This window comes from Hemibagrus wyckioides, linkage group LG08 (genome assembly GCF_019097595.1).
Source record: "Hemibagrus wyckioides isolate EC202008001 linkage group LG08, SWU_Hwy_1.0, whole genome shotgun sequence".
NCBI lineage: Eukaryota > Metazoa > Chordata > Actinopteri > Siluriformes > Bagridae > Hemibagrus > Hemibagrus wyckioides.
The window spans coordinates 2,335,001-2,347,674 of NC_080717.1; positions in this window are offsets into that span (position 1 = coordinate 2,335,001).

Consider the following 12,674-nt stretch of genomic DNA (forward strand, 5'->3'; position numbering starts at 1 on the left):
CTCCTGTCAAACACTCCCGCGCCATATCCCGAGGCCATTCCGGAGAACTATCCGGAAATAAACCTGCTACATTCCACAGTGAAATCCAGAGAAAAACAAAAACAAACAGCAGTGTTTCTGCGAGCGGTGTGTGTTTTTTTCTCGTCCTGCTTTGCCACTAAGTCAATTAAGCAGCAAATGACCCACACAGCGTACAGTAATGGATGCAGAAACACAGGACTTCACTTTAATGCATCACCATTATGACACTAATTGGTCCTGACGGTTTGTTGCATTTTTCCGCAAGCATTCGGTTCCTTTTATTTTTTTTTTTTGTGCTTGCGAGGAATATTTATAGTAAAGTATCACCACATTTAGATGCTTGCTGATTCGATGTATCCGGCTTTCAACAGGCAAGAGCATGAGGTATGTAAGAAATAAAACTAGATTTTACAAAACTATAGTTCACACACAAGGAAACAACCGGGAAAAAAAGAAAAGAAAACAGACGGGGCAGGGCTACCAGGCGCTGATGCTGGATGAGAAACATTTTCAAGATGGCCGATGACACTCGACTGGACAGCGGTTTCTACTTCCTGTTTCATTTGACTTGACCCTTCTTACGTTCATACACTAGTTCATCTGCCATTTTATCAGGTGTATGATTGTAAGCTCTTTATACTTCCTTGAAGTATAAAGAGCTTATACTCTACTATATATAATTATACTTCCTAGAGAGGTGGTAGAACTTCAAACTGTAATGAAATAATAACAACTGATTCATCAGGCCTCAGGGATGACCGTGAGCGTATGGTTCCGTGAGCGCCGGTCAGTGCCAGAGGCCAGAGCTCATCTCAGGGTTTCCGTCATGTGATCACACATTAGAGATTTCTGCATTGATTTCTGGAGGCAATCAACTCCGTCGTATTCCCAAGGTCATCACATGGCTTTTATTGCTGTCACAGCTCCGCTCGGCTCGGCTCTCAGCCTCGGCCCCGGCTCGGTCCGGCACATTAGGAATTCATGAGCTCATAATGAGTGGATGATATGATTGCGTTTTCTTTTCAGACATACACAGTGCAACTTCACCATCACTCGTTTGCTTGGAGTTGCATCTCATCATCAATTTATATGACTCCCAAAGTCATGTAGATGTCTGTAGAAGCCATTAGATGTTTGTAGATGTCTGCAAGGGTCTTAAGATGTGTGTAGATGTTTCCAAATGTTGTGTAGATATCTGTATATGTTTCTGGACGTGTGTAGATGTGTGTAGATGTTTGCAAAGATATTTGCAAATGTGTGTAGATGTGTGAAGATGTCTGTAGATGTCTCTAGATGATGTTTGTAGTAGTTTATTATTTATTTATTTATTTATTTATTTGTTGGGAGAAAGGTTAGGAATTAACAAACAAACAAATAAATAAATAGTAGTTCTGCCCTGCAATTGAATTATATATTATTTATAGATAGATAGATAGATAGATAGATAGATAGATAGATAGATAGATAGATAGATAGATAGATAGATAGATAGATAGATAGATAGATAGATAGATAGATAGATAGATAGATAGATAGATAGATAGATAGATAGATAGATAGATAGATATTCACTGACAGTGGAGAATCAGTGAAAGTGTCTGTTGTTGAGCAGAATCAGTGAGCTGTGGATGAGCTCACACTTTTTAAAAAACCAAGCCGATTTTGCACAGATTCGGGCCGAGACACGTTGCTATGACAACATCATCACAACATCCAGCCGAATTCCTCTTCCATCATGTGTGTGGAACATGAGTACAGCTCATACAGAGAGTCATTACACGTGTGTCTTCACTGGGAGGAGGTTTAAGGAAGAATCCTGTGCTGGTGATTTCACCAATTCAAAGAGGTTCAAGGAAAAACAATGCAGAAAAAAAATAATAATAATTTCTTCGCTTGACACTTGTTTTTGTGGCTTTCTTTTTTATCTAAAATAAATCCTATGATATCATGTCCTAGAGAATATGTTCCGATTTGTTGCGAGTGCTTCCTCTTCTCCATGTGCCAGTGTGTCGTCATTTTCTTTCATGGAAGTTTTTCTCCCTTTTTTTCTCTGAAGTTCACCTGAGGACGTCTTTTCCGGCATCAGGACTGCTTTTTAGAAACTGATCTCCTCTTGCATAGATTTAACGCTACTCGAGATAAGATTTTTGTAAAAGAAGACGAGGGGAAACTATACATCAAAGCCCTGCCGTCATTTCCAGCTCTTTATTGTATCGGAGGAATTTGTGACAGCGGCTGTTTGATGTGCTTTTTCAAATCCACTCTGAGCTTCACTAAAGCATCACCCCCCTGTTCTCTTGCCCGCAGACCCACAGCAGAAATTAGATCTGAACACTGAGCTAAAGTCAGGCCTGGGATTGGAGCGCCCTGCTGCTGAATAACCGGGGGGTAGATGCTGGATTTTGGGGTGTGTAGATCACTGGGTTATCAGCTGAGGCGTGTACAGACGTTACACATCCTTCTGAGATTCATAAATCTTCCTCAACACTCTGACATTCTGACTTGCTCACTACTCAACTAACACCAGTAACACCAGTAACATGATGGAGGGATGAAGCAAAATAACAAAAATATCATGAACAGTAAAGGCATTTCTACATTATTTGATATCACAGGGCTGTTCATGGCCAGCAATACAGGACAAACAAACAAATAAAACACTTTTTGATGTCTACAACAAAATTTTTTTTTTTGTTGTATTTATTTTTTTTTTGTATAAGATTTGTATTAAATAAATAAATAAATTAATCAATAGATATTCAAATAAATAAATCAGATAGATAGATAGATAGATAGATAGATAGATAGATAGATAGATAGATAGATAGATAGATAGACAGATTTTAATTAAATAAATAAATAAATAAAATGTTTTGATGTCTGCAACAAAAATGTTTTTAATTTTTTAAAATTAATTTTTATTTGCAATAAATATGCAAAAAAAAATGCATTTAATAGATAGATCGATTAAATAAGCAAAATAAAACAATAAATAAATACAGGAGAGTTGCTTTACAAAATAAAAAAAAATGCAGTTTGATATTTATTTTGATTTATTTTGTATGTTTTACTTAGTAAAAATTGGTATTAAATAAAATAAATAAATAAATAAATAAATAAATAAATAAATAAATAAATAAATAAATAAATAAATATTGATTTCAAAAAATGAAATAAAATTCTGTTTGATATTTAATTTCATGTCTACAATAAATACATATTTTATTTTACTGTATTTTATTTAATTTTTGCTTGTTTGAAAAACATTATTGCTTATATTACTTAAAATAAATACTTGTATTAAATAAATAAATAAATAAATAAATACAGGAGAGTTGCTTTACCAAATAAAATAAAATGCTGTTTGATATTTATTTTGATGTCTACTAAAATAAATATATTTTATTTTATATTACTGTATTTTCTTTAATTTTTGTTTGTTTTACTTAGTAAAGATTGGTATTAAATAAATTGCAGTTTGGGAACAAAGCACCAGAGATGGTTGAACTTTCTAGCATTTGTACACACAGAGCACACTGTATCGACCTGACAGATTTTCTTACTCTGCTTACAGTGCGGAATATTTTATTTAACACGTTTAACTACTTAGCAGTTACACGTAGCTCCTCTGGACACGCCATGCCCACAAACAAGACGACTGACCCCTCTGGTAGAACTGCAGCTCTAAATGTACATCTGGATTTCAGTAAAGCCGCTGTGAGACTCGCTCCTGTTAAACAGATCAAATAAAAGTGGAGGTGCTAATCTCCAAGAGGTTTACGCCGCTTTCAGATCAAACTCGTTTCCACGAGCTGCTCGTCTAAAATAAGCTGCAGAGTTGAAGATAAAAGGGTCATGAGGAGGTGAGTGGAGCGCTGCGGTGGGAATTCACACACCTCCGTAATGGAGAAGTCGCCTTCAGAGGAAGGGAAAGAAGCAGACATGGAGGATTTCCCCACAGGACTCCTGCTCTTTTTTGGGTCATTACTCAGAATGTGACCTGTTTTTCCAGGAAAATGCTGCTTTTACAAAGAAAGAACCGAGTTCCGTCATTTGCAGAAGCTGCAGGGATTCCTGAGCTCATGATGAGATCATCAGGTGAAATCTTAACTAGAGCTTTTCAAACGATTCAGTGCAAAATTACACACACACACACTCAATAAATGAAATGAAATGAAATTCAATTCAATTCAATTCAACTAAATTAAATAAAGGGCAGCATGGTGGCTTAGTGGTTAGCACTGTTGCCTCACAGCAAGAAGGTCCTGGGTCCAAATCCTGGGGTCGAACAGGCTGGGGCCTTTCTGTGTGGAGTTTGCATGTTCTCTGGTTTCTTCCCACAGTTCTAAAACATGTACATTAAGTTGATTGGTAATTCTAAATTGCCCATAGGTGTGTGTGGTTGTTTGTCTATATGTGGCCCTGCAATGGACTGGTGACCTGTCCAGGGTGTACCCCTGCCTTTTGCCCTATGTGCGCTGGGATAGGCTCCAGCAGATCCCCGTGACCTTAATTAGGAATAAGCAGGATTAGACAATGAATGAAAATAAAATAAAATAAAAGTAAATTAAACCTCCAGCAGGTCTGATTTATCACTCGATGTTCCACTTGTTGTTTTTTGTTGCTGTCTTGTCTATATTTTTGTAACTTTAAGTTACTTAATTTTAATAAACAAACAAACAAACAAACAGCTACTTAAATGATCGTCTCTTATATTCAGTGAACCTGAATGCTTTTTTTCTCTCTCAGTGGATCATCACAGCTTCCTCAAAATCATCTGACTCCAACAGAAACACACTGAAGTATTACTGATGCAGTTCTTCACACACACACACACACACACACACACACACACACAGCACTGCAGAACCACACTAATGACATGTTTACACTTTATCCTCTCTCTAGTCCCATGATTTGGCTAATGTTTAGCACACAGACGCATAGACGCTGCTAAATGTGCCTCATTATCTGGCTTTAATCCGCCGCCTCGTACACGGGGGTGTTTCTGTCTGCAAATAAATAACACAACTTTACACTAAAATACCACAAAGAGACACAAATATGGAAAAAAAACAGTGAAGTGACTCAGTGAAAAAATAAAGAACAATTAAAGAACACAGTTAAAAAGAAAGAAGTGCTTTACTACATAAATAAATACATTTTATATTTAATTTATATCTAGAAATCATATATAATTAGCATGTTACAATTATCTATATTAAATAAATAAATTAATTAATTAATTAGTTTTATATTTAATTTATATGTAGAAATTGTATATAATTTGTGTTACAATTATTTGTATTAGATGAATAAAAAAATAAAAAATAAGTACATTTTATGTTTATTCTGAAAAAAATAGACAACACAAGATGCTGCTTTGCAAATATATTTTGTCATAAAATAAATAAATGAATTAATTAAATTAAATAAAATAAAATAAATAAAGAATGCGTTGAATTCAGATTGCAGAACGATTTGATTGTAAGTAATCAGATCTGTACTTTTTTTTTAACAGACTTCATTGTTGTGCAAAGCTTGTTTTCATCCACACACACACACACACACACACAGCTTATCTACTGCGTGTTTGAAGCATACATAATACAGCGGGTAATAACCAATCTCTCCATGGTGAATTATTTTCGCTTGATTTGTTGCCAGAACCTCGGCTGCCCCAGACACTCAGCTGATAAGAAATTTTAATTACAGGCAAGGACACTCTTAAACAACAACAGTAGCACGCTTGTGTAACACGTCCGAGACGAGGACCTCAGAGAATGCAGCGAGAGCCCGACCGAGAGTGACGCTTCATTCCGGCTTTGAATTACGCGTCAGGACGGAAACGTTATCCTCACGTTGAGACAATAAATGTCTACATGTCTCTGGACTCAGAGCAGAGCGGGCCTCACACCGACGAGCTTCAATTCCTCATCACAGAAACACGACGTGACAAAATGGCGATAGAGGCAAGATTACGGCCTGAAATATCATCATGGACGCCTTCAAGGCCACTAGTGCCACCGGAGAGTGTCTGTTTAAGTCCAGTCTACATGATTCTACACTCTCATTGGCTGAGCTGGGTAATTGGGCGGGGCTAAAGAAGAAGAAGAAGAAGAAGAAGAAAAATAAGACTTTACTTTCACCACACATACTATATTGGCAACTGTTAAACAGTTTCTTCCCTCAGGCAATCAGGCATCTCAACAGAGAACTGAGCTGAGATGGACACATGCACACACACACACACACACACGTACAACCAAGATCTGATCTCAGAGGAGAACTGAACTTGTGCTGGACACGGACACACACACACATACATAACACACACGCACAAAAAAAAAGAACGTAGTCAGACACACACACACACTAAATTGTCCTGTTTGCACACACATGCCACTTTACATTTATATATATTTATATTAATCCTGTTTACATGTGTCGCTTTAATATCTGCAGTCACTATATACACTGTTCTTTGCACATTGTTTTGTTCATTGCACAAAGTCGGCACTTCTGTTGTATGTCTAGTTCTTAAAGACTGCACCTTAAGTATAGTTTAATGTTTTTAGTTTAATTTTAATTTTTAAATTATAGTTTAATTTTTTATCTCTGTTATAGCTCTATGTTTGTCTGCGTCACTGTACTTTGTCTGTGTTCTGTGTAGCACCTCTGGTCCAGGAGGAACGTTGTTTCACTTCACTGTGTACTGCATCTGCTATATATGGTTGAAGTGACAATAAAGCTTCTTTGACTTGACTTTTGACTTTGAATTTTGGGACGTCTGCCTTTCCATGCACATGAATGTAATATGGAGTTGTCCCGCCATTTACAGCTATAACAGCTTCAACTCTTCTGGGAAGGCTTTCCACAAGGTTAAGGAGTGTGTTTATGGGAATTTTTGACCATTCCTCTAGAAGCACATTTGTGAGGTCAGGCACTGATGTTGGACGAGAAGGTCTGGCTCACAGTCTCTGCTCTAATTCATCCCAAAGGTGTTCTATGGGGTTGAGGTCAGGACTCCAGGAAGGGGTCATCCCCAAACTGTTCCCACAAAGAGCATGAAATTGTCCAAAATGTCTTGGTATGAATCTGAAGCGTTAAGAGTTCCTTGCACTGGAACTAAGGGTCCGAACCCAACCCCTGAAAAACAGCACCTGAATTCAATGATCTGGAGGCGTGTCCCAAAATGTTTGGCAATATAGTGTACATTACATCATGGTGGAATTCATTTCTTTGCATATCCTTGCTAAGGTCAGAGCGCAGGGGTAGCTATGATACAGAGCCCCTGGAGCAGAGCGGATTAAGGGCCCTTGCCCAGCAGTGATAAACCATAATAAATGTAAAAAAAAAAAAAAAAAAGACAAAACAAGATGCTGTTTTGCAAATCTATTTTGTCTTAAAAAAATAATTAAATAAATTATTTAAATAAAGAAATAAAGGGGTTGAATTCAGATTGCAGAACGATTTGATTGTAAGTAATCAGATCTGTACTTCATTGTTGTGCAGTAATTTATAGTTACATTGTGGAACATGAGCCCAGTTCCTTCCTCTGCTCACTTATGTTATAGCAGCTATAAACAATAGTTCACCTTAGCAGCCTTTTTCAATTCTCTCTTCAACAAAAATAAAATAAGTAAATAATAACATAAGAACATAAATTCCTCTATCCTGAAGATGTCAGAAAACTTTGTTACAGCTTGAACTTTAATACACAGCACTGACACTGGAGACTCCTTCCATCAACAATACATAAACATCTCCTTACAAATAACCGAATCAGCACCATGTCAATGATGAGAACGTTTTAAAAACTTTATTTTTAGCCTCTTTGTTTGTTTGTTTTTTCAACAGACTCATTAGCCACGCCCTCACCCTTTTTTTAAAGTTTCTATTCGCTCACATTCCTAAGGTACAGGTGAGCAAATCTGAGGCTTTAAACTTCACCTACATGGAGCCACAGTGAAACTAAGCTCTCCTGGAAGCTTACTTACTTACTTTTCACTCTGAAAGCTGTATTTATGTATTTTACGTTCAGTTTAGATATTTCTTTCCACGCAGCACAGATCTCTAACCTCGTACCTGGATAATCTTGCACCTTCGGAGGGTTAGGGTCTATTCAGAATGGAGCTGGAGATTAAAATATCATACATCATTGTGGAAGTCTAGCGGAAGAATGCAAATTCGGCACATTTCCATGCAAATGAGCTCATCGAACTCGCTGCAGCGAGAAAGAACGGGGAAATGTTGTCGGTGTGATAAGAGCAAGGTGTTCGTGAGCAGTGACCGCTCGTGACATGGAGCCTCGGCGCGTCCTGACTCTCGTCTCGTCTCTGCGGTGATGCCGTTTCTTTTGTCCCGTCTACTGAAAGCTTTTGTGGGGCAAAAAAGCAGATGTTTCAAATCACAAGAGACAAGACAGGAGGCATGGGGCGATGACAGGCAACTATCCAGTAACTAGGCAACCCCAAGAGAGCCACCGCTGGGCTGCGTAGAGTGTGTGTGTGTGTGTGTTTGTGTGTGTGTGCGAGTCAGTCAGCACCGGAACGTTATCAGCTTTATACACCACTCAGGGACCTTCAGGGAGTAAGAAGTATTTGAAATGTCAGCTATTATAATAATCTTATGCTAGAAGGAACGATTTATGATCATCATCATCATCATCATCATCGTAGGGTTCATCTTAAAATGACTCCCATCTGTCCCATCTGCAGACTTCAGATGAGCCTGTACATGTGCTTTCTTTAGCAGGGGGACGTTGCGGGCGCTACTGGATTTCAGTCTTTCACGGCGTAGTGTGTTACCAATTGTTTTCTTGGTGACTGTGGTCCCAGCTGCCTTGAGATCATTGACAAAATCCTCCAGTGTAATTCTGGGCTGATTCCTCGCCGTTCTCATGATCATTGAAACTCCATGAGATGAGATCTTGCATGGAGCCCCAGACCGAGGAAGATTGACAGTCCTTTTGTGTTTCTTCCATTTGGGAATAATCGCACCAACTGTTGTCACCTTCTCACCAAGCTGCTTGGCAATGGTCTTGTAGCTCAGTCCAGCCTTGTGTAGGTCTACAATCTTGTCCCTGACATCCATGGACAGCTCTTTGGTCTTGGCCATGATGGAGAGTTTGGAATCTGATTGATTGCTTCCTTCTGTGGACAGGTGTCTTTTATACAGTTAAGGAGCTGAGATTAAGAGCACTCCCCGAGAGTGCTCCTACTGTAATCTCAGCTCCTTACCTGTATAAAAGACACCTGGGAGGCAGAAATCTTTCTGATTGATAGGGGATCAAATACTTATTTCACTCATTAAAATGCAAATCAATGTAGAACTTTTCTGAAATGCATTCTGGATTTTTTTGTTGTTATTCTGTCTCTCACTGTTCAAATAAACCTACCATTAAAATTACAGACTGATCATTTCTTTGTCAGTGGGCAAACGTACAAAATCAGCAGGGGATCAAATAATTTTTTCCCTCACTGTATATTTATAATTTATTCATATACATTTTATACCAAGTATTTTTTTTGACAGTTTTATTTCTTTTCATTTTCTTTAAGAAAGAACAAAAGAACAAATGGAAGGAAGGATTGTGATTGGTCAGGTGTTCAGGAACAGCTTGTTCTCAGTAAAACATGTTACAGAGAAACTACAAAGATGCTCTTCTTTCTTGAAGATGTGAGAAAACATAAAGTTTAAGCTTCCCCCACTGATACTGGAGACTCCTTCTGTAAATGTTAAATAAACATCTCCTTAATGAAAACAGCACCATATCAACCAGTTTTCTATTATTAAATAATCTGTGTATTATTAGCTTTAGATTTTCTGTAGCAGTCCATGTGAAGGAGCTGTTGCTATAGAAACGATAATGCATTCAAATCCATATAGAAATACGTATAGAAAACGAATGAACACCTGACGAATCACACACATGCAGAATTCATTCTGATTGGCTAGCTTTTTCTGTCTTCACAGTAAGGGTTTTATTATGCATAGTAAATGAGCAGCTTAATAGAATTAAGATGAAATCTTCCAAGCTAAGATAAAAAAAAAGTGTATTATTAGCTTTTGATTATGTAGATCATCCTTCGTAGAATGAGCTGTTACCATAGAAATGATAACGCATTGAAAATGAATCAACACCTTCTGACCAATCAGAATCCAGAATTCAAATAAAAGGAGGTCGATTCCCAGGAAAACCAGCTCAGAAACATTCATCATCCGGCTCTAAACACCGTCAAAGGTTTGTCCATCCATCTCGTCCATCCACTCACTCCATCCACGTCTGCCCGACCCGTCTGGCCGTGATGGTGCAGCCTGCCTGACACCAGGACATGGTGTGAACAATTTCACAGGTAATAACATCTGCGACTGATAGATTACTTTTATACAGTGGCTTTTATCTAGCCGCCTGGAGCTCTTTCAGGTGGAGGAGGAGAACTCTCGGCTCATTGCACACTAATCACACACTCGCAGCACCGAAGCCAAGTTCCACACCTTAACCGGAATGATCCGGACACCGCATGCAGAACCACGGGCTCTCAGCAAGCTTCTGCTAAACCCAGAATACAGCCTCGGTGTGGCCACATGGTGCAGCTGGCGGTCCTGAAGTTCCAGAAATATGAAAACATGCTACGTTTATGCAGAATCCAGAATTATATCAACAGCCATCCACAGCCAATCAGAGTCTAGAATTATATTTACAGCCACAGCCAATCAGAATCCAGAATTATATCCACAGCCAATCAGAATCCAGAATTATATCAACAGCCATCCACAGCCAATCAGAATCCAGAATTATATCCACAGCCAATCAGAATCCAGAATTATATCCACAGCCAATCAGAATCCAGAATTCCATCGCAGTTTATGAAGTTACTGTTTTACACAGTATAAAACACAAATATGCTAAATACTCCTTTCTGATTGGCTGGCTTCTTTCCTCTTTGCCAAAAAGTGCATTTTGGGAATTTCCAGAGAAAGCATTAGCTTGTCCACATAGATTTTAAAAATAATAGATTAAACATGGTTCTCTTCTTGGAAATGAGTTATATCCAGTTATTTAAACACTTTTTTTCTTTTAACCTGAAAATGAAAAGATTTTATTAACTAAAACAGCTGAAAAAAAAAAAAACCTTTAGGTTTGATTAGCGCATTTTTCACATCGCTCACGTGTCCTACGTGTTGCTTTTAGTTGAGTTTTTTATTTTTCTGTAGCATGAATAGCAAAGTCTTTTTCCATTTAATATATTTTTTCCCCTCTCTCTATCATGTAGACAAGCTCTCACTGTGCTCTGCTTTTACACTTGGGTTCTATTCTCGCACTACATGAGTCAGGACTGTCACATTCAGCATGATCCTGTTCCACAGAGAGCGCTGATAAACCCATTCACACGTGGCCAGGCATGGAGGGCTCGGCTTTATTTATTTATTTATTAAACATTATTCACACCTACACGCATGTCCTGTATTCAGTAACATGTTAATGACATAAATCAGAGACGGATGTTTATTGTGTTTATTGTCAGAATCGTGGTTTATTCTGTCATGTTTGTTCTCTGTTCTCAGTTCTGATTGGAGTTAATACTTTTCTATAGACAATTCTATAACGTTGTCATTTCTATGGCAACAGCACATTCACAGGAGCTTGTACAGTTAGAGAAGGAGTCTTCAGTGTCAGTGAGTTTGTTACAGTCAGAGCTAAAGCTGTAACTTCTCCCACATCTTCAGGACAGACGAGTTTACTCTGTCTACAGGACTGTTTATTTGATTTTTTTAGCTTATAAACTTCTATAAAGAGAGAAAGAAAGAAGCGAGAGACGACTCAGTGTTTATAGCTGCTGTTGTGATTGTTGTGATGGAAGAGGAAATTCCTTAAAAGGAGCTAATAAACGGCAAAAAGCTGTGAAAAAGTGGAACATGCTAGCGCTTCCAACAACGCAGCTCAGCCACTGCAGCTCATCAGCCACCATCAGCCATCTTCTCTTTTAAAATGATGCTATTACTTTTTCTTTGCCGTATAAAACCACAGTAAATATTGTAGGATTGGATGCAGATCAATCAAGATTCACATTAAAGAGTCAACTTCTGCTTCAAACTCAGGAGTGAAACGATACATACATTTTTCTTCTACAAACTTATTAAATTTCTTGCTTATTTTTGTTCCTCCAAACGATTTAGCTAATGATCACATTAGCTAACTGATGACATGATGCTACTGTGATGATTTCCAGTTTCTATAATGCTAAATTAAAGGCTTCATTACCTTCATTAGCTCCAGTGCAAAACATACCATAATGTCTTGTTTTTAAATCTCTCTTTTTTTTTTATCATTCATTTGAAGATGCTTTGCCCTCCTATTAGCTTTGCAAATCAAGCGTGAAGTCCTCTGATCAGCAGCTTTATGTTTATTAAAGCATCCCTATTTCAGAGGCATTAACCTTCCCCTTGTACAGGATCATGACGATGATGTCAGCCGGAGCCTGGCGAGGTCGTGAAGGTCGTCCGGGTCGTGCAGGCCTTCGCTCAGCGTGCCATCCGAGCCGGGAGAGCGTGTGACTCAGCAGCACTGCAGATGACCCAAACCACAGGGTCCGACTCCTACACACACCTCGGAGAGATGGAGAGAGACATAAACAGCATGCCTGACA